This window comes from Chelonia mydas, chromosome 1, assembly GCF_015237465.2.
Source record: "Chelonia mydas isolate rCheMyd1 chromosome 1, rCheMyd1.pri.v2, whole genome shotgun sequence".
Lineage (NCBI taxonomy): Eukaryota > Metazoa > Chordata > Testudines > Cheloniidae > Chelonia > Chelonia mydas.
Window position 1 is genome coordinate 183,719,654 of NC_057849.1, and position 21,544 is coordinate 183,741,197.

Here is a 21,544-nt window from a genome sequence, read left to right on the forward strand (position 1 = left end):
AACTTTTGGACTACTTGTAGCTGGTTTGCATTTAAGGTAATTGAAGGATCTTGTGGAAACCCCTGTCCTAATACAACCGTTTTCTTGATGCTGATGGTGAGAGCAAATGCCTGACAGGTACTTGAAAGGCAGTCTATGAGTTCTTGTAGTAGATTTTTATTGTGGGCTATGAGGGCAGCATCAGCAGCAAATAGAAGTTCCCTGATTAGAACCTATTTGACTTTGGTCTTTGACTTAAGTCGGGACAGGTTGAAGAGTTTCCCATCTGATCTTGTGTGGAGATATACTCCATCTTTCATGTCCTTAAATGCACAGTTCAAGAGTACTGGAGCAAGAACACATCCTTGCTTCCTCCGCTTTCATCTCATAGGTGTCTCAAATGGACCCGTCAAACTGGACAGTTGCTCTCACGTTGTTGTGGAATGAACCTATAAGACTTAACAGGGTTGGTGGACATCCTAGTTGTCAAGGTTCCTCCCCCACTCTGAACTCTAGGGTACAGATGTGGGGACCTGCATGAAAACCTCCTAAGCTTACTTTTACCAGCTTAGGTTAAAACTTCCCCAAGGTACAAATTAATTTTATCCTTTGCCCTTGGAATATCCACTGCCACCACCAAACTCTAACTGGGTTTACTGGGAAACGTAGTTTGGACACGTCTTTCCCCCCAAAATCCTCCCAACCCTTGCACCCCACTTCCTGGGAAAGGTTTGGTAAAAATCCTCACCAATTTGCATAGGTGACCACAGACCCAAACCCTTGGATCTGAGAACAATGAAAAAGCATTCAGTTTTCTTACAAGAAGACTTTTAATAGAAATAGAAGTAAATAGAAGTAAAGGAATCACCTCTGTAAAATCAGGATGGTAGATACCTTACAGGGTAATTAGATTAAAAACATAGAGAATCCCTCTAGGCAAAACCTTAAGTTACAAAAAAGACACACAGACAGGAATAGTCATTCTATTCAGCACAGTTCTTTTCTCAGCCATTTAAAGAAATCATAATCTAACACATACCTAGCTAGATTACTTACTAAAAGTTCTAAGACTCCATTCCTGTTCTATTTCTGGCAAAAGCAGCATACCGAGACACAGACCCTTTGTTTTTCTCCCTCCTCCCAGCTTTTGAAAGTATCTTGTCTCCTCATTGGTCATTTTGGTCAGGTGCCAGTGAGGTTACCTTTAGCTTCTTAACCCTTTACAGGTGAGAGGATTTTTCCTCTGGCCAGGAGGGATTTTAAAGGTGTTTACCCTTTCCTTTATATTTATGACACTAGTATTTCTAGTATTGCAAATAGACCTGCTCTGCTGACTGTGTCAAAGGCTTTGGTTAGGTCCACAAAGGCCATGCACTTTTAACTTGGAGTTGACGCAGAGAAAATATCATGTCTATAGTTGATCTTCCAACACTGTGATTCAGGGTAGACACGATTTGCCAGCTGTTGTAGGCACATTAAGATAACTTTTGGGAAAGCTTTTCCCGCTATGCGTAGTAGCGAGATACCCCTGTACCTGTTGCAGTCACCCTTATCGCCTTTATTTTTATACAAAGTGATGTTTGCATTGCACATCTCTTGTGGTACCTTACCCTCCTTCCAGCAGTTAAGTAGCAGCTGATGAAGATATGGTATTATGCAGTCTTTCCCACAGTTGAGGATTTCCGCTGGGATGCCATCTTTTCCAGGAGCCTTGAAAATCATTGATAGCAAATCAATGGCCTTGCTTAGCTCTTCTACAGTGGGCTCCACATCTAGCTCTGAAATGACCTGTCGAGTTGGTATCTGGTACAGTGATTCGCTGGTGATGTTTCTTTGTTGTGTGTATAGCTCTGAATAGTGTTCAACCCAAGGAGACAACTGCTTGCTTTTGTCTGTAATGATTTCACCACTGTGCGATTTGAGAGGGGCAACCTTGTTGACAGAGGGACCTAGAGCTTTCTTCAGGCCATCATACATGACTTTGAGGTTTCCTGTGTCTGAGGCTGTCTTTATCTCTTCACAGAGCTTGATCCAGTAATGATTTTCACAGCATCTGCTTGCTCGCTGTATCTCGGTTTTTGCATGTCAAAGTCTCACTTTGGTGCTCTCTGTTGGCTTCTTGTTGTGTTCCAGATCAGCTGTGTTCTTAATATTGATTGAGAGGTAATAGTTCCGCTTCATTTCCTTCAAACCAGTCCTTTTTTGATGGTCTTTCCCCCAAATGTAGCTAAAGCTGTTTCATGTATTGTTGTTCTTAAATCTTCCCAAAATTCCCTTGTCTTCTCCGATAATGACTTTCCTTGCATGCTAAGTTCAAAAGCCTATCCAAACTCCTGGCATTTCCTCTGGTTTTTGGTGTTAATAGCATTGATTTTGGGCTTTCCCCTAGGTTTTGCTCTATGTAGTTTCTTGGCTGTAATCTTCACTTTGCTATTAATCAAGGAGTGGTCAGTGTCACAGTCAGCACTGTGGAACGTGCAAGTGTTCTGCACTAAAGGTAGGTCTTTCCTCCCGATGATAACAAGATCTAATTAGGTCTAACAAGACCTGAATAAAGACTGGGAGTAGATGAGTCACTACAAGAACTAACAACTAAATTCCTCCTCCTGTTACTCACACCTTCTTGGCAACTGTTTAAAATGAGTCACCTTGATTACTACTACAAAAGTGATTTTTCGTCCTGTTGATAATAGCCCACTTTAATTAAACTGTCTCGACTCCCCCACGTGGTAAGGCAACTCCCATCTTCTCATGTAGTGTTATATCTATCTATCTATCTATCTATCTTCCTTCTGTATTTTCCACTCCATGCATCTGATGAAATGGGTTTTAGCCCACGAAAGCTTATGCCCAAATAAATTTGCTAGTTTCTAAGGTGCCACTAGTACTCCTCACTGTTTTTGTTAAGGTTTAATTGGTGCCAGTGGCCTGATCGTGGATGTCGCCATGACGATAATTTCCTGTAAAATATCAATTGGTAATGGTTTTGGGAGCAGAATTCAAGAAGTTGTTGGCCGTTCTCATTCATCTTGCCAATGCCAAAATGTCCTAGGCAATCTAGCTATGAGTTGTTGTCTGCACCGACTCTTGCATTAAAGTCACCAAGGAGAAAAAGTTGGTCAGTTGATGGTATTCTTTTGATGACTTCATGCAAAGAGCTATAAAATGTATCCTTCTCTTCAGGGCTAGATTTGAATGTTGGTGCATAGGCACTAATGATGTTCACAGAGCCGATGGTCGTCTGAAGTTTAAGTGAGATGATACGCTCTGACTTCCCAATGGGTGTTTCTAGGAGCCTTACCCACTTGTTTCTCACAGCAAAACTGACACCGTGCAGACCATTTTCTTCGCTGCTTTTACCTGGCCAAAAGAAGATATAATTGGCCTCTTGGACAGAACCAGCATCTGCAAGTCTTGTTTCCTGAAGAGCTGCAATGTCAACATTGAGTTTGTAGAGCTCACAGTCTATCAAAGCTGACTTCTGTATGCTGCTTGTGTATTGTAGGTTGTCATTGTCTGTCAGTCCCAGACACATGGTCCTGACATTCCAGCTGCCAAGCTGTAAAGTTCTTGGTTTCTTATTTTTGCCAGGTGCAAAGTTTCCGTTTGCCATTCAACTTTTGGTCTAGCCCCAAGCACCCCATGAGGCGGGCAGTCTGGGGCAGGTCAGCACTTAATTGTCTTCAGGTTGCCTGGCTTTGTGGCAGGCAGTGGCTGACCAATGGAACGCAGTGATTCCTCCCACCATCTAAGGTGACCCATGGCGCCCTCCTCTATGCCAATTGAGTGAAAGCTTATAACCCGTAACTGCCACCTTCTGTGTTTAGCCTGGGCAGTTGATATGGAGGCACTGCTTTGCCCATGTGTCAGCGTCCCCCTCTTGACTTCACTGGTTTGGACCAAAGGAAGGATGGGAGTTGATACATTTGGAACCAGCTATGCTGCAGGAGTTGCCAGAGCAGGGGAGCTCTTCCATTTGCCTGCCTTTCGGGGCTCCTGTCTGCCTTTCGGGGCTCCTAGATTTATTATCAGCCACAGCTGAAGGACCCAGTCTGTCCTGTGTGGATGTCATTGGCAAAAACACTGAGTGAATTTGCTCATCCACCTTTTGATGGCATTTCCTCCATCAAGGGTTCCACTACCTTCCTCAGGCGCTCAGCAGCCCAAAGCCGTTGGCGCTTCCTGAGGTTTCTGGGTTAATTAACCACTGCCCAGCACCCTGCATTGACCAGTACAGGTTGTACTGCTTACGGTCATAGCGGTAGCAGTTTTCAATTGTGACCTGACCAGAAGATTAGTTTTTAGATGAGTTTTTAAACGTAATTTAGTGTACATAGTTTTTAGATAGTGCTGATCTTCGATTCTGGGATCTTGCATCTGAAGATTCAGATGACAGGATTTAAAAGACGTCTCCTGCCCTTCAGTCTTCCCGACATTGGATGTGCATACAAGATGCCTGGCATGCCTAGGAGAGGGACACGCTCCATCAAATGCTCCATATGCTCCACTTTTACTTGGAGAGCACATAAGGAGCAGCAGAACAGATTACAGGCTATACTGCTCCAAGAGGCATTAGTAGCTAAGCCATCCAGATCCAGTCCTTCACTTGAATCTGAGACACTTCACAGACCTTCTTCAGCCCCTAATACACCAGGGGATAAGAAGCAACAGAAGTCTCTGCAGAACTTATCTGCTGCAGTTCTGAGTTTGAAGAAAGCTATGGTTCCAAAGAAGGATCCAAAACCGTCAGCCTACAAATAGAGACTCCCTGATAGCATGGGTCTCTGTGCCCAGAGCCAACTCACAAGAGAGATGTTCATCAGATCCTGGTGGTCCGAGACTGGTTAAGGAACTGGTGAGCAGAAAGAACTCTGATATGAGAGCAGAAAGGCATTCTGTGGACTTGTCAGATTCCAAACCATCAGAACTAAGACCAAGGATAAGGAGGGCTTTCACTCCATGGAGGAGGATATCATACCTTCAGATGTGATGGTTCCAATTTGACCCATCAACAATCTGTAACAGTAATTGCTGAGATCCATCATATGGATCTGCATCCTTCTCAAGGCTTGAAATTGACACCTTGCATATAGGGTATATACCCTGAGGTTCTGGTGTGTCTTTACTTACTTAAGCGCTGCCTCAAAGTCTACATTGCAATTTATACATGTGCTAGGGGGCATGAATGTACTCAACACACTGCCATTAACTGTAGATATAGCCTTACAAGGCACTGAAGAGAAGGATTTGAGCCAAAGCTTGAAGCAGTTCCTGAACCATCAGCTGGATGTGGTAGGAAAGAAATGAAGTGGCTGTAGTGCCATGCCCTCTTTTGCAGATGTGGCAGAGCTCTGAACTTGTCCCCGTGGGTCCCGCGCTTCCAGGTGGTTTATGCTAGCCTCAGAGGCTCACTGTGACCCTTCATGTAGCCCTTCTCTCTCTAGGGCCAGGGTTACAGTCTACTGAGCCCTTTTCATCATAAGCAAGCAAGGAGGTTGGTGAGAGAATTCCCACAGTCTCTGTTGTCCCTATGGGCTTATTCCCAAACAGTTTAGCCTCCTGTCCTGATAGGGGCCTATCTTTCCCTCCCAGGAGATGTTTCTGTAGTGGTGGGTTGGGGGGAACCCAGGGCCGCCCTCTGCTCTGGGTTCCGGCCCAGGGACCCTAACGGCAGCAGCTGTTGGCAGCCGACCTTTCACTGCCAGAGTTGCTACGTTTCCCTGGGCCACTTCCCCACAGCAATCCCCTCTTCTCTCTTGTAACGCCTTCTTCATCCTTACCTTAGGGCTCCCTGTCCAGTGGCTTGAGGTTGTCTTCATTACCCAGCCCTTCAGCCACACTTTCTCTCCTCTGGCTCCCCTCAGCCTGACCAGAGTAAGCCCATTTATAGTATCAGAGGGGCCTTAATTAGAGTCAGGTGTTCACATTAGCTTAGTGGCCTCACCTGACTCTTTGCAGGTTAATTGGAGTCAGGTGTTCTCATTAGCCTGGAGCAGTCCCTGCTCTGGTCAGTCAGGGAACAGAAAACTGCTTATCCAGTGGCCAGTATATCTGCCTTCTACCTCTCTGCTGAACGCAACTGTCCTGGGTCTATCACACAGACCTGAAGACCTCTTTGGAGACCACCTGTGCCATTTCTGCAACAATTGGAAATCAATAACCTCAGGCAGGTGGATCTTGCAGATATTACACAGCGGATATGCCATAGAATTAGAGACCCTCTTATAGCCTCACCCTTAGAATGTTCATGCATGGCAAGGGGAGAGGCGGGAGGCGTGTGTGATTGCTCCACCAGGCATTGCTAGTTAGTTCCACCATCTAAGCTGCACCCGGCTGGCGCATCCTATGTGTGGTCATATGCAGAGGACACTCAAAGAGGAACTTACTTATGTCTCTTCTTATACCTGCTCTCATCAGATGTCACACAGGCTGAGGTGTGACTGAAAGCAAGGGCTGCCCTTTACCTGCTCACCCACTATTGTGCCCTTTCCTCTCCCTTATGAGCTTATCCTTCCATTTCCCCTCACTGAAACTAGTTCGCAGAAATTCTTACTAGCATTTATACTGCTTTTGTGGTTCTCCTTTCATTTTACTGCCCTTTTGGAATGAGGTTCTCTTCTTCCTGTCTGTTGCAGAATCACTCTGCCTAGCCAACCCCCTCTATGCACACAGTTCCCCTCTATAAAGTGTTTTTCTCTCTTTTCTCTAATTTCTTTTTCTTTCTCTTTTTCTTTCTCTTTCATTTTCTTTCATTCTCTTTTTTTCTGTCTTTCGTTTTCTTTCGTTCTTTCTCTTTCTTTTTCGTTCTTTCAACACTGTACTGTGTACTCAGTATAAAAATAAGTTGTATAGCTAAACTCAGGGCTGGTCTCAGCAGGCTCTACTAAGGGTGTTATTATCAGCCTCCCACTGGCTATGAGGAGAGCGAAGCTTTGGCTGAATCAGAGGCCTCTTTCCCTTTCTCCCCCAAACCTTTATAGGCATAGCTGTGGTTATATACAACCCCTATTACTGACAATGGGAATCCATTTCATGGCCCATTTTGTGTATTGTACTGCCATCATGTGGTCATGTGTAGTTAATCGCTCTCATCTGCATCATCACTTCTCTTTTTTTTTTTAGTTTATTACACGCCGTTTCTGTCCTTTGGACAACAGGAATTTGTTGGTCTTTGAACATTTAAATTGCTTTTCTAGGAAAAGAATGCAGTGACCAAGGAAGTTTTTAAATGAGCTCAGGACTTTTGCAGAGGTATTTATGCAGTGGAGAAAGGATGAATTAAATAGCAACAAGCCTATTAAAAAAGGAGGGGTGGGGTGGGATTCATTCATCTTGGGTTCCACAGCAACTCCGTTTTTTATCATGGTCAGAATTCTTTGTCTGGGGGAAGCAAAGCTTAGACGGCTTCTAACAGAGGAATGGGGCTCTGTTGTTGCTACAGAGGTTTCCCAGTGTGTAGTCTTGGTAGAATTCTATTTTTATTTTTTTATATATAATTTCAACAGATATGTTTATTTTTAAGCATTTTGTTTTTATTTTTAGCTATTTAAATGTTTACATTTGCAGGAAATTTTGGGTGTGGGAGTCAGACAATAATTATTTAATGACAGTAGATGTTGAGATTAAAAATGTTAAAGCTTTATAACCATTAACACACAAATCATCAACATCATATGTAAAAATATACAAAGTAATTAGCCTTCAATCAAACATTTAATCCTCAAGTAGCATTTTTCTTTCTTTGCCTATCTGTACATTTCAGTTATCAATGTAAATATTTTTTGGGCTGTGTGTGTACAATGAAATTGATGTTTGTTGACATGTACTGTTCAATAGGCTTGGAAAGATTTAAATTTCTTTGTGCCTCTTTCACTCTGTCTTCCTCTGTGGGTCTGTTATCCCCCCCCCCCCCTTTTTTTTGTTTGTCTCTATTTTACCATCTTCGCCTCATTGTGTGAATTCCTCTGTGTCTGCCTTTCCTTGTATATGCAAATATGTATATATGTGTAATATAAGTATTACTAATTACTGTTTATTATTGTTATTGTGGCAGCAATATAGAGGCCTCAGCCAGCTCAGAGGCCCCATTGTGCTAAGCACTGTAAAACATACAGTAACAGTTCTTGCCTAGCTTACATGTCATTCTGTCTATTTCTGTCTCACTTTTTCTATATGGCTCTGTCTCGGGTCTGTCCCTAACACTTTATCCACTGAATGAAACTGCATGCGCATGGTTCCAATTTCATATTTCACAGTTTCAATCACTTAAAAGCACTTGGCATCCAAGGAAAGGCAAGCTACTGCAGGCATACGGGACTGCAAGGAAAGAGACATATGGTGGAGAGTGAGTAGGTGACAAACAGAGGATTACAAGAAGTGCAGGTAATGAGAAAGAGAGTGGGAGAAAATGAGATCTACTTTGCTTTTGATTTGGAAATATGGTGCACAGAAGCCACCATCCAGCAAGGAGATGAAGCAGAAATGCTGCCTACAACAGGTTAACAAGCCAATATACAGGGAGTCATAACATAAGAATGGCCATACTGGGTCAGACCAAAGGTCCATCTAGCCCAGCATCCTGTCTTCCGACAGTGGCCAATGCCAGGTACCCCAAAGGGAATAAACAGAACAGGTAAACAACAAGTAATCCATCTCCTGTCGCCCACTCCCAGCTTCTGGCAAACAGAGGCGAGGGACACCATCCCTGTCCATCCTGCCTAATAGCCATTGATGGACCTATCCTCCATGAACTTATCTAGTTCTTTTTTGAACCCGTTATCGTCTGGGCCTTCACAACAACCTTTGGCAAAGAGCTCCACAGGTTGACTGTGTGTTTGAAAAAAATACTTCCTTTTGTTTGTTTTAAACTTGCTGCCTATTAATTTAATTTAGTGACCCCTAATTCTTGTGTTTATGAGAAGAAGTAAATAACACTTGCTTATTTACTTTCTCCACACCAGTCATGATTTTATAGACCTCTTTCATATCCCCCCTTAGTTGTCTCTTTTCCAAGCTGAAAAATCCCAGTATTATTAATCGCTCCTCATATGGAAGCCATTCCATACCCAAAATGATTTTTATTGCCCTCTTCTGAACCTTTTCCAATTCCAATATATCTTTGTTGAGATGGGGCGACCACTTCTTCACACGGTATTCAAGATGTGGGCATATCATGGATTCATATAGAGGCAATATGATATTTTCTGTCTTATTATCTATCCCTTTCTTAATAATTCCCAACATTCTGTTTGCTTTTTTGACTGCTGCTGCACATTGAGTGGATGTTTTCAAAGAACTATCCACAATGACTCCAGAATCTCTTTCTTGAGTGGTAACAGCTAATTTAGACCCCATCATTTTATATGTGTAGTTGGGATTATGTTTTTCAATGTGCATTATTTTGCATTTATCAACATTGAACTTCATCTGCCATTTTAGAAAAGGAGTACTTGTGGCACCTTAGAGACTAACAAATTTGCCCAGTCACCCAGTTTTGTGAGATCCTTTTGTAGCTCTTCACAGTTTGCTTGGGACTTAACTATCTGGAGGAGTTTTGTATCATCTGCAAATTTTGCCACCTCACTGTTTACCCCTTTTACCAGATCCCCTGGGGGAGCACCACTATTTACCTCTCTCCATTCTGAAAACTGACCATTTAGGAAACAAACAGTAGGAATATCTTTTAGCCAGTTACCAGTCCATAAGAGGACCTTCCCTCTATCCCATGACAGCTTTGATAACATCAATGTTTCTGAAGTGTAGAAGAAAGAGAAATAAAACTAATCAGAAGCCTCCCCAATTTCACCCTCCACGAAAATACCCTTGTTGCTGTATGTTTGGCTACATCTGGCTGGATACCTCCCTCTGACCTTACTGTTTCTGTAACACCCTTCGGAATTTTTTTCTCTGTCTGTTGCTTTTTTCAGTACAGCTCTCTCATTCTCTCTCTTTCTCTGAGGTCTCTCTCAGCTCTTTGTCCTCCTTTCCTTTCTTCCTTACCTTGCAAGCTCTTCAAGAAGGAGCTCTCTTTGCACTGTTTCTTGTATTGCACAAGTGCATTGTTAGCACTAAGCAAAGCGATTAAAAATGCAGTCTCTATTCTTTGCTTAGCCTCTCTCTGCTTGTCTATATTCATCTGTCATTCTGGTGGACAGTTAGCGCAAGCAAAGAAAGAAGGGAGAAAGGCAGTAGGAGAAAATGGTATTTTAAAAAATGACAGCCCTCGAGCCCCGCCCCCTAGTGATGGAGGGACTGAGTAGTTGTAGTACGCTGAAGAAACCTACTTGAACTTAGTAGCCTCCTGGAGTGAGGTGTAGTGAAAGTGATCCTGGATATCCGTGTCAGCATTCTGAGGCAGGAGAAATTTCACTATGTCCACGTTCCCAGATGCGGCTGCTATGTGCAAGGGTGTTTTGCTGTAGTGCAATGGTTAATGTCAGTCTGGAGAAGAAAACTGAAAACGGCCCTTCATAATAGCAAAGCATCTCTGTGTCTGTGAGCTGATTCCCCAGTGTGCTCTGAGCAAACACGCCCTGCAGGTGGGAATTAGTTTCTTTGTCATCATTCATAAAAATGTTGACACTTTAAAAACCATTCATTTAGATGCCCAAGTTAATATAAATTGGGTGCTCCTGGGAACATCAACTAAACAATCTGGACCTGATTCTCCACTGTCTTGCCCCTAGTGAAGTCAGTTACATCAGTGCCAAATGCTACCAGATCAGAATGGTGGCATTATACACCCTTGCTGCCCTCAGTTTGCACAGGTGTAAGTGACTGCACAAGGGGCAGTGGAGAAACAGGTCTTTTGAATGTGCTCCGTCAGGCCTGAGCCATGTTCAGCACATCAGTTCCAACAATCCGCTGTGCCAGATCACTCAGGCACTCGTATTGGCCTGAAAAACAGTATGGTTCCACTGAATTAAAAAAAGACAGATTCATGCACATGGTATTGATAGGCAACATCTGTCTGTGCCTACAGCAGTCTGGGTGGCGACATATCAGAAGGAATAGACATAGGACTGAGCTCTCATTTCACCCCAGGAGAGAGTGGTCACTCCTGGGCACGGCTCGAGAGCTAATGGAGGAGATGTGAATATGAGCAGAAGGTGATAGAGTTGTTAGGACCCTTGTGAGAAGTGAAATGGAATCTTTTACTTTGGTGAGGATTTCCTGCAGTGCCAAGAAGCCTGGCGTCCAGTGCTGCACAGGCCAGAGAGGGTAGCATGTTGTCTAGTAAGTCCTTCCTCTCCTCATATCAAATATATACATGACATATGAAAAATACATTAGAAGACTGTAAAGTTTACATAAAGTCAAGCCCTCATAAGTTAGATGATGCCAAAAATAAGGCTGCCTGTGCTATCTCATGCATATGCATGACCAGAGGCATCCTGTGGGTATGGGAAATCAGGGCGACCACTCTGGGCCCGTGCTTTGGGGGGCGCCGTGCTACAAGCTACATTTGGAGGCTGGAGCTGTGGATATGTGTGTGTGGGGGTGGGTTGGAGGGGAGTCTTCTGCTTATGCTATTCAGCTGTGTTTGTTACTAGACAAGCCGATTGCGGCGCTCCCGTTTTCAAGGGGGATTCGCTTTTCCCAATCCCGTCTCCTCCCGGCGTGACTTGCTCGCTGGAGGTGCAGGGGAAAGGGCAGTTACTGTGCCGCGGTTTGCTTGGGCGCAGAGGGGGGTTTCCCCGGGAGGTGGCGATGGGGCTGCTGCCCAGGCTTCTGGAGAACAGGAGAGAATCGCTCAGCGGCTCCCTGCTTGGGGGCTGGCAGTGCGGACTCTGCTCGGTGGGGGTAGCACAGGGAAAGTGCTTGCAGTGGGTAGTGGTGGGAGGAGGGGAGACTGCTTTCCCCATTGCTCCCCATCATGCCCTGGGGGCCGATCGATTTCAGCATGTTTGAAACAAGTTTGTTTTTTTGCATGAAGGCTGAAGGTGCGGGATTGAGCATTGCAATAGCCACTCACCTCTCCCTTGGCTGCTGCCTGGGGTCTCAGGAGGAAGGAACAGACCTCGCTTTGCCTCTGCAATTAATGATTAGTTCAGTCTTTATAGGGCAGCCGCAGGCGGGTTGCTGGGGTCTTGGACTGTTTCCAGCCCTGGTGCATTGGTTTGCAAATGGGACTGAATTTCCATTTGCCAACATAAAGGAACTAAAAGGCTAAAACAAATATAAAATGACCGTGTTTCCAGTTGCTGCTTGCTGGTAAATCTAGGCATGGAGAGATCAAACCTGCCCTGGTTTGGGGACTGGTAAATATGGTTTTCCCACCTCTAACTTCTATCATTTAGAGACAGTTTAACCTCTTTTGCAACATCTTGAACCCTCCCGGATTATTTACAGGGGCAAAAAACCCAAACCCTCAAGTCGCTAAAGAGATGTATCATTGTGTGCCTTGTATTTTATTCTTGATGGCTTTGTGCCCTTGCTTTGTTGTTTGGAGGATTAAGGTGTGACGATTGTCCTCAGTCCCAGATCCAATTAAAATAAATGAAAGTAAGTGGGACATAAAAGAAAGAAAAACACGGCATTCTGATAGTGCTACTGAGCAGCAAGCTTACTTTGTTACAAAGAAAATGCTCCAGGAAATGAGTACTTTCCCTCTATGTTCTCCTTTTCTTTCCCTCTGCATCGCTGTCAGACTCAGCGAGGAGCATCATTTGCTCAGTGTTTATCAAAAATCTAACTAGCCTTTGTCCAGTAGAAAATGTATTCTTCACCTGTATAAAAAATGTTAAGAGGGGCCCATACTGGCTGATTTGTCCCGGGCCCCCCACCCCACTAGGGGACAGCCCTTTGCATGCTGGTTCAGCCTTTAGGTATGTCTACACTGCAGTCGGTGCATGTAGACATACCTGATCTAGCTTTGATCTGGATGAAAGCTAGCATGAGTAGTAATAGGAGTGAAGCCATGGCAACAGAGGCAATGGCATGGGCTAGCCCTGCCTTTCCAGGACCCAGGGTACATACTCAAGAGGCTTCACTTCTGTTACTTGAACTAGCTTTGACTAGATCAAAGCTCGCTCAGTTATGTCTACCTCGGCTGCAGTCGCACCTACTGATTACGATGTAGACGTACCCTTAAATTTCACAATCACACACTATTTTTTTTCATTGAACCCCTGCCTGATTCAGTACACAGGGTGGATGATGCTCACTGCATAGCGGCTATTCAGTAATTCATTTTATCTTTATCCTTCTTCTGTGTATGACTCCAGGCCTTATTTACTGCCAGCTATTAAAACTGTGACCTGAAAACAGACTTATTGCTGTTTTCCCCTTGTGCCTTTGATGTTGTTCATCACTGTCATATCTGAGTGTTTCACACACATTCCTGAATTTATTTTCACAACATCCCTGTGAGATGAAGAGGTGGTGTTATCCCCATTTTACAGACAGGGAACCAAGGAACATCAAATATCAAAATATATCAAAAGTGTGAGCTGATTTTGGGTGCCCAGGTTGAGATACTCTGATTTTTCAGAGAACTTAGCATTTATAACACTTTTTTTTTGTTTAGAGCACAGCACAGCACCCATTAACTTCAGTTGCAGCTGTAAGTGCTCAGCATTTCTGCACGTCAGACCCCAGCGCCTCAAATTGGTCATCCAACAAAATGAAGACTACACAGTGAAAAGTTTGGCTTAACTGACTTGCCCAGCATGACATAGGAATTATGTAGCAGAAGCAGGGGTAGAATCCAGTTCTTCAGGGTGGTTCAGCTGCCTTAACCACGAGACCACTCTCTTCCTGTAACACCCTGTCTCATTCACTACACATCTTCCATCTTCTGCAACAAATGAGGCAGGCATCTTAGAGAAAACATCCTCATTCAGTACACAAGCCAGAATCATTCTCTGAATGCACAGGCAACCTTAATTCTGGCATTTCCTAACACATTTGCATGCTTGATTTTGCAACTTTAACTTTTTTTAATATAGGTTTTTTGTATGTAATGTCTTAGGTTTTTAAAAAAGCAAACTGAAAAAAACAAGTGCCATGAAGTAGAACTATATTGACACCCATATGGGTTATCAGCAGGATTAAAATGTTTAGATCCACTGCACAGACCTCTGTCACTTGAACTAACAGAGTAACTGATAGCAACAGTAGGTTGTCATGCTCTGTATGGGCCAGCTGCTAGAGGGAGATGAGGCACACATTTTGCCATGGGATTTCACAGCTCTTTTCTGTCAGTAAAAGAATGTTGAGACTCAGAAAACCTGGGTTCTGTTCCAGGTTCTGAGAGGAATGTGCTGTAGTTGCCCTGTTCTCTCCAAGCCCTGACCCCTTCTGCCCCTGGCCAGTTATCGCGTCCTCATTCCAGCCCCAGGACCCTCACTGCATCCCCGACCCCATCACCACAGGCATCTGCCGTGTAGAATTTAAGCATGAGTGGTTAAAGTTTGTCCAAGTTCTAAGCAGCTGAACACACTGTCTTACGATGAAAATGTCAGGCAACCTTAACTACAGGCAGCACTACTTGTGCTGTCTACAATATATGCTCAATAAAAGAGGAACTGGGGGTTTCTAGATGCTACACTACTTCCTTCCCTTCATGCTGGGGCTGCCCAAGGGACTCACTGCAGGGATTGAACCCAAGGGCAGTGGTTACTATCTAGCGGGCTCCCTGGCTTCTCTTCCAGGAGAATGAACACGTGCTCTGAAAAGAAACGATAGATTAAAGAAAGAAAAAAAAAAGGAAATGATGAGGAAATAAAGAGGAAAAAAAGAAAAAGGCACCTCCTACCTCTTAGCGTTCCGCTGTGATAATTCTAGCCTTTTCGTCATGCGTCTTAGAAATTTCCACCCTTGCAGGATGACTCCTGGGATAATCAGGGACTGTTTCCACATGGCATGTAGCTGCAGCTCATTTTCCATGGTTTCTGTGGGCACGGAGGAGAGAACAGCTGCACTCTGAAAGAAGTGAGAGAGGCAGACAATAGGAAAAGCCTCGGATAGTGTCTCGCATCAGACTGTTATGACATCACAAGGGCAGTTACCATGTCACACTAGGCAGGGGGAGAGAAATCCAAGTTCTTCAGTGGAGATACTTTCTTTACTGACTAATGTGTGCTGGTTGATTTATTCTTCTTTTGTCCAGAAACCAGTCACATTTTCTTATTTAATAAATCAGGAGAAATGTTACCTATATTGAATCGATTTGCAGCAATTGGGTAGTTCGCTGGACTCTAGGGCAGTAAAACTGTTGGTCTGCAAAGTTAACTGGCATCTCTTCACCATACTCTAGGAATGAAGAGCCCAGAGCTGGTGTTTTGGTCCTCGTCTTGCTTGCATCATTGTTAAGACCTTATGCCGTGATTCAGTCCAAAGTGGCTTTTTGTGGCCAAAGTATAGATCCATAAAAATGGGCTCTTGACACATAAATGCAGCATTGCAGAGAAGGCAGATTAAAAATCAATTTTTTTTTAATTTAAAAAAAATGTTTTAAAAATTTAACTTGGATTTTTATTTAAATTAAATACAGGTTTAAATAAACCTATTTAACATTAAATTTGAAATTGATAACTTATGTTAAGGCCTAAACTTATTATAATCTATTAAAATCATTAAATTAAATACAAAATAATATTAAGCAGTATATGTTTACTGACAAGTTTTAAAGAAATTAAAACCACTGAACTGGTGGAAATCATGGGTTAAGCACATGGAACCAGAGTTTTTCAAGTGCTAAATCAGCTTTTGCAAGCAGTAGCCTTTTCTGTGGATGCAATATTTTCTTCATTTCAGTTTATTCAGCTAGTTCAGTTCAATGACTGGTTTGTTCAAAGTTAGTAAACCAATTGGGAGTTGAAAAAGCAGTAAAACTTGTTTTCCTCTTCCAATCTATGAATAAAAATCAGGTGTGAGAGGATGAGATCTACTAGCCCTAAAATCCTGAAAGGCATAGGGCTTGTCTTCACTACAGGGGTAAATCAACCTAAATTACGCTATTCCAATTGTCTGAATAATGTAGCTGGAGTCAACATAGCTTAGGTTGACTTACCCTGGTGTCTTCACCGCACTGTGTCGATGGGAGATGCGTTAAGGTCGATTTACTTCACTCTTCTCGGGGAGGTGACCGGAGCGTGCTCTGCCGTCGATTTAGTGGGTCTTCACTAGATCTGCTAAATTGATCCCTGCTGCATTGATTGCAGCAGTGTTGATCTCCCTGTAGTGAAGACCAGCCCATAGTGACCAGAAATAATCAGTTCATTTCACAAACTACAGATGATGCTTCCTTTGTTTAATAAATCACATAGTTTTACATGTAAAACATGTGGTGATAAAAGTTACTGATAGAATGTTTTTCTTATGTTTCAAGCCATTTAAGGTAGTTTTATTTAATAAAAAAAGTAATATGCTGTTTTTGTGCACCTTTAATTCAATTTGAATTTCCATACAAGTAGAGCTTGCTACAAATCACTAGTAAAAAAGTAATCATCTAGCAAATAAGAAATGCATCATTCGCCATTTTCTAAGATAATAAAAATACGTAAAAATCGAGAATCTGAATAAATGTATGTTAAGTTATATAATTGCTTTAAAATGTGTATACATATATTGTATCTTCCTGATTAGCAAAAAGAAGCACCAAATTTAGTGTAAAGGCTATAGATAGTTGCAAATCAACATGTTTTAATGGTTACCAACCAATGACTCAACCTTTCTTTAGGAAAATAACTAAAAAGTACAAATGAAAAACAAGATTAAAACAGATTGTGTTAAATCAAAGGTTCCTGCTTGCTGATTTAAATCAATGATTACATTGCTTTGATTTTAATCAATCCACCCTGGCTGAAGACAGTGCCCTTATAATGATAATTTCAGTTCAGCTATTTATTAGGGGTCAAATTTATTTATGCTGTTACTCTACTGGAATCAATGTAGTTACATCATTCGGTGGTTTGCATAGATGCATAACTTCCTGCAGCTCCCATTGGCCGGGAACGGCGAATCACAGTCACTGGGAGCTGCGGGGGGCCATGCCTGTGAACGGTCAGCGTAAACAAAATGTCTCGCGGCCTGCCAGTGGATTACCCTGAGGGGCTGCGTGCCAAAGGGTGCCAACCCCTGTACTAAGGTAATCTGCTTTGATCTGCTTGCTATCACTTATAGGAACTTAAAATCTATCTTTTGTAGTTAATAAACTTGTTTTTGTTTTCTCTAAAACCAGTTTGTGGAATTCATAACTGTTTATATCTTCCTCCACATTGTGGGAGGGGATGGATTTCATGAGCTTATGCTGTATAGTTCTCTGTGCAGTGCAAGATGATACAATTTGGGGTTTACACTCCAGAGGGGGCGTGCATTGAGTGCTGGGCAATTCTCTAGCTGAAGCCTTCCCATGTAGTGCTGATTTCAGTGTCTGTGTCTTTCTGCAGCTGGGTGTATCCCTTCCTGTGTGTGTGCTGGAGGAGGCTTGAGGGCCTGGCTCAGCAGGACAGTGTAAGGGAGCCCAGGCTGGTGGAACAGGCGGGCTCAGTGGTACCCCAGTACATCCAGTGGCACCCCGGAGGACGGGGGGCAACCCGTCACCAGCACATAGGTGTACATGAGGATCAGTAAATCCTTTTGTACATTGGTCTTATCAGACTGCCTGTGATCTGAAAAACCTTTTCACTTTATCACGTCATTGTAGTTAAGGTTTTTTATTTTATTTTCAGAATATAAAATGTCAGTAAAGAAGCAGAGGACTTAGCACAGATCACTGGGTATGATCGGGTAAGAACTAGATACTTCGGAGGCAGGTGTGAAACCTCCATAGGGGACAATGAAACAACCTCCACAGTCCCCTCAGAGGAAGTTTCTTCTTAACCCTAGACAGTGGTTTACTTGTCCTAAAACATGAAAGATTTCTATGCCATATAAATTGATGACCTATCGAGTGAAATAGTGCATGTTATTATCTGTATACATGATTAAGCCACTTTTTAAAACCTTCTAAGCTTTTGACCTCAATAATATGTTGTGGCAGTGAGTTCCAAGGGTTAAATATATGTAGGATAACCACATTTTTCATTAACTGACCAGAAATGTGTATTGCCCACAAGATTTTTGGATCTAGAGCTCCTTCCTTCTGCTAGACACTGGTAAAATGGAAGTTGCTGAGCTTTATAAACCTAGCAAGTTAAAGAAGGGGAGCAATGTTTTCAAAAATGGGTACCTAAAACTAGGTACTGAAATCAGCACATCCAAATATCCATTTGAGATACCTTTTTCAGCTAGGTTAGGCTGCCAAGATTGAAACTTGGTCCCAGCTTTATTATGCTTGTTTAACGTTCTCTGGAAGTAATCAGTGGGAGGGGAAAGACTGGCAAATGGCCTCAGTGAGTTGTGTATGGTGACTGGTAACGGTGTCTTATGACCACTAGAGACCGGACTTTAATCAATAAACTTCTCTCTCAGTTTTGACTGGAATAGGACAAAAAGGCTGCAGTTCCAAAACTGAAAGATATGTATTTTAGTACATTAAACATCCTTGTTCTACTTGTGTTTGTACGTGGCGGAACAGAGTTTGGTAAGGATACACTGCACGTTTATGAATGAATTCCCAGCTGTTAAAACTGCGGGTTCCAGGCATATACTTTATGTACTATTGGCAGAAAATGCTTAATGAACTTGGTAGGCAGAATAGAGGAACAGCAACAAAGGGGTGAATACGATTGCGTAGTTATTTCACTGAAATCAGTGGAAGAGAATAAGCTGAGAGAACTGCTGATATATACCTGTTGTCAGACTAGAAAGTAGCGAAGAGAAGTTTTTGGTTTTTTTTCCCCCCCAGACTGGTAGATAATGTATTTAAAAAAGAGAAATTTTGATGCAATGTGCATTGCTTCTGATAGTGAAGGATTATGGCCAAGTCCTGCAGTTCCCAAACTGACTAATATATTGCTATATATTTTGTTAATATCGAACCCTTTTTTTGTGTAAATTACTCAGGGTTATGTGTTGTCTCCTTGATCCCTCTGTAAAGAGGGGTTTCTGTAGTGTGTTATCTGTAGGCAGTCATGTGAGGCTCATTCCCCCCATAATATACATTCCTGACAAAATCAAATGGCCACAAAGTGCAGGGAGTTAAAAGACAAATATATTCTTATTTCTTGCACTCTAACATTACAGCCTAAGGATGAACAACAGTGGATGATAAAACTAGAGTGGAGCTATACACACATACTGCGATGGGGGAAAAGATACCTGCTTATACACACAATAAACCATTCAAAACCAAACTTAGCATGACATCGTGGCCCCAGTTAAGTCAATAGGAGCTTTGCCATTGACTTCAGTGGGGCCAGGATTTTTCTTACTCTTGTAAGTCAACAAGTCATTTTCTACACCTTTCACTGTGAAGTATTCACAACAGACTCTCAGTGCCTCTCACATCACCTGGATGCCTATTGTGGTCAAAGGGGAACAGTAACTTCCCTCCTTTGGAAAACAGCAGGGAGGATTTACCGGGGAGGATTTATTTCCGTTTCAGACAACCACCTCTTCCTAATGCTTTCCATGCCAGCCCAGCTTTACACTACCGCAGCAAATTAAGTGCCCACTTTATATTTGTTTTGTACATACAGTTCTAAACCTGGTGGGGACTCACTTCTGTGCAGCCCAGGGGCTGAGTTTCTTGCACCAGCATCAGTCAGGAGTAACAATGTTAAAATCCATGGGGTTACACCTGTATAAACAGGTCTAAATCAGGGGCAAATCATGGTCTCAAGTGTTCAGTTCTCAACTCAGACAACACATCCCTGTGTCCAAAGCTCAAATGACTTTGGGTCAGCTGGCCCCGCTAAGAAGAAGAAATGCACTGAGAATGCATATTTCTATGTCCTTGGTGATGATGCAAGGTGGTTTTATCAGCTTCCACTGCACTCGACTATATCACTCTCCAGTCACCGCTCATGTCAACCCATTTGGGTTTACTTAATAGAAAGAAAATGTGCCATAAGGGGGGCTGCTGTTGAGTAGAATATTTATTTTATATTTATCAGTTTAATTGGTTTGTGGAACACCTATTGCCATTGCAGATAGGCACTTACAACATTTTCACTAGGTTCTGCTATTGGTGCATATGTATTCTCTCTGCTCTAGATGCAGAGAGATGGTGGAGTGCTGTGCTGGAGGAAGGAGGGCACAAGAGACATAACAGGCAGGCAGGCGAAAAGGTGAGAGGGAATAACCGAAAGCAGCAGGAGCTGCAGGGAGAGAGAGGAGGAGGAGCCTCTTATGTACCTCTCTAGCAGCCCCAAGAGCCTGGACTGATTAATACCAGCTTCTGAGGGAGCTTCCTGTTTCCTGCTGCTTCCCTGAACCCACTTGAGGAGAACAGGCAGTCAACTGAAGTAATAGGAGCCAGTTAGGCCCTTAAGACGCTGGTATCTTCCCTCACTCAGGCCCTGCTACCAGCCTGCTTATTTGTCCCCTTCAATTGAGTGTTGAGAGCCACTATAGCTGGCACAGAACAGCAGTCATGAGTGAAAGAAAAAAACACCCCTCTGGGGCAGCATTCGGAAAAAGAAAGCAAGCAAAGGAAGCTTTTCTATCTACGCAGGAAGGAGCTCTCCTGAGATACATAGACACAAATGTTCATGGTGAGCCTTCCAGCCCCAGTGAGGATGTGAGGGGTGAGGAGATGCCTGATCTTCCAGTCAGAGTGCAGGTGACCTGGCAGCTGCTGCAGTATCCATATCTCCATCTCAAATGGATGTAACCATGCACATTCCTGAAGAAAAGTGTAGATCACAGAAGAGTGTGGTGGAGGCGCAAGAAACGGCTGCTGCTGAGTTTAGTTTCTGAAGTCTAGAGGATCCAGTACTGTGGACCCACTTGAGCAGTAGTCCGAGGGACTTCCTTGTACTGCATGGGCCACAGCAAGTGAAAAACTTCATGTTCCCCAAAGACAATGAAAATAGAAGTTTCCATCCAAAACATTACTGGCGTGAAATCCCCAATGGTGACAAAGTGGAGAGGCCATGGCTTATGTACTCAAAAACCCAGAACGCTGCATACTGTTTTTGTTGCAAACTCTTCCAGTCTAATATTCAAGCCACATTGGGTTCTACAGGAACAAAGGGCTGGAAAAATCTGACTAGAAATCTGGCATGCCATGAGAAGGCAGCAAATCACCAGAGAGCATTCTATAGGTGGAAAGAGCTTGAGATGCGAGTAAGGTTAAAGGCCACCCTAGATGATCCGCATCAAGAGAAGATTGCATCAGAGTTGCTTTACTGGCAAAATGTTCTGAAAAGGCTCATTGCCATTGTAAGAATGTTTGCTACCCAAAACCTAGCACTGCGTGGCACTTCAGATCAGCTGTATGTGCCAAACAATGGAAACTTCCTTAAAATTGTGGAGCTGATGGCTGAGTTTGATGCTGTACTCCAGGAGCATCTAAGAAGAGTCACCACCCAAGAAATGTACACATACCACTACCTTGGAAAAAGAATTCAAAATGAGATCATACAGTTACTGGCAACAAAACAGAAGATTGTGGCAGATCTGAAGTCAGCAAGATATTACTCTGTAATTCTGGACTGCACACCTGACTTCAGCC

At 43.1% G+C, this 21,544-nt stretch overlaps 1 protein-coding gene across 1 annotated transcript in view; it reads left to right on the forward strand.

The window, feature by feature from the left end:
• Nucleotides 1-6,033: 6,033 nt before the first annotated feature.
• GABRR3 (gamma-aminobutyric acid type A receptor subunit rho3) overlaps nucleotides 6,034-21,544 on the forward strand; it is a 72,176-nt gene continuing 56,665 nt past the window's right edge. The window contains exon 1 of the mRNA XM_007057554.3: nucleotides 6,034-7,230. The gene's annotated coding sequence lies outside the window, so the exon portion shown is untranslated. The remainder of the gene's footprint in view (nucleotides 7,231-21,544) is intronic.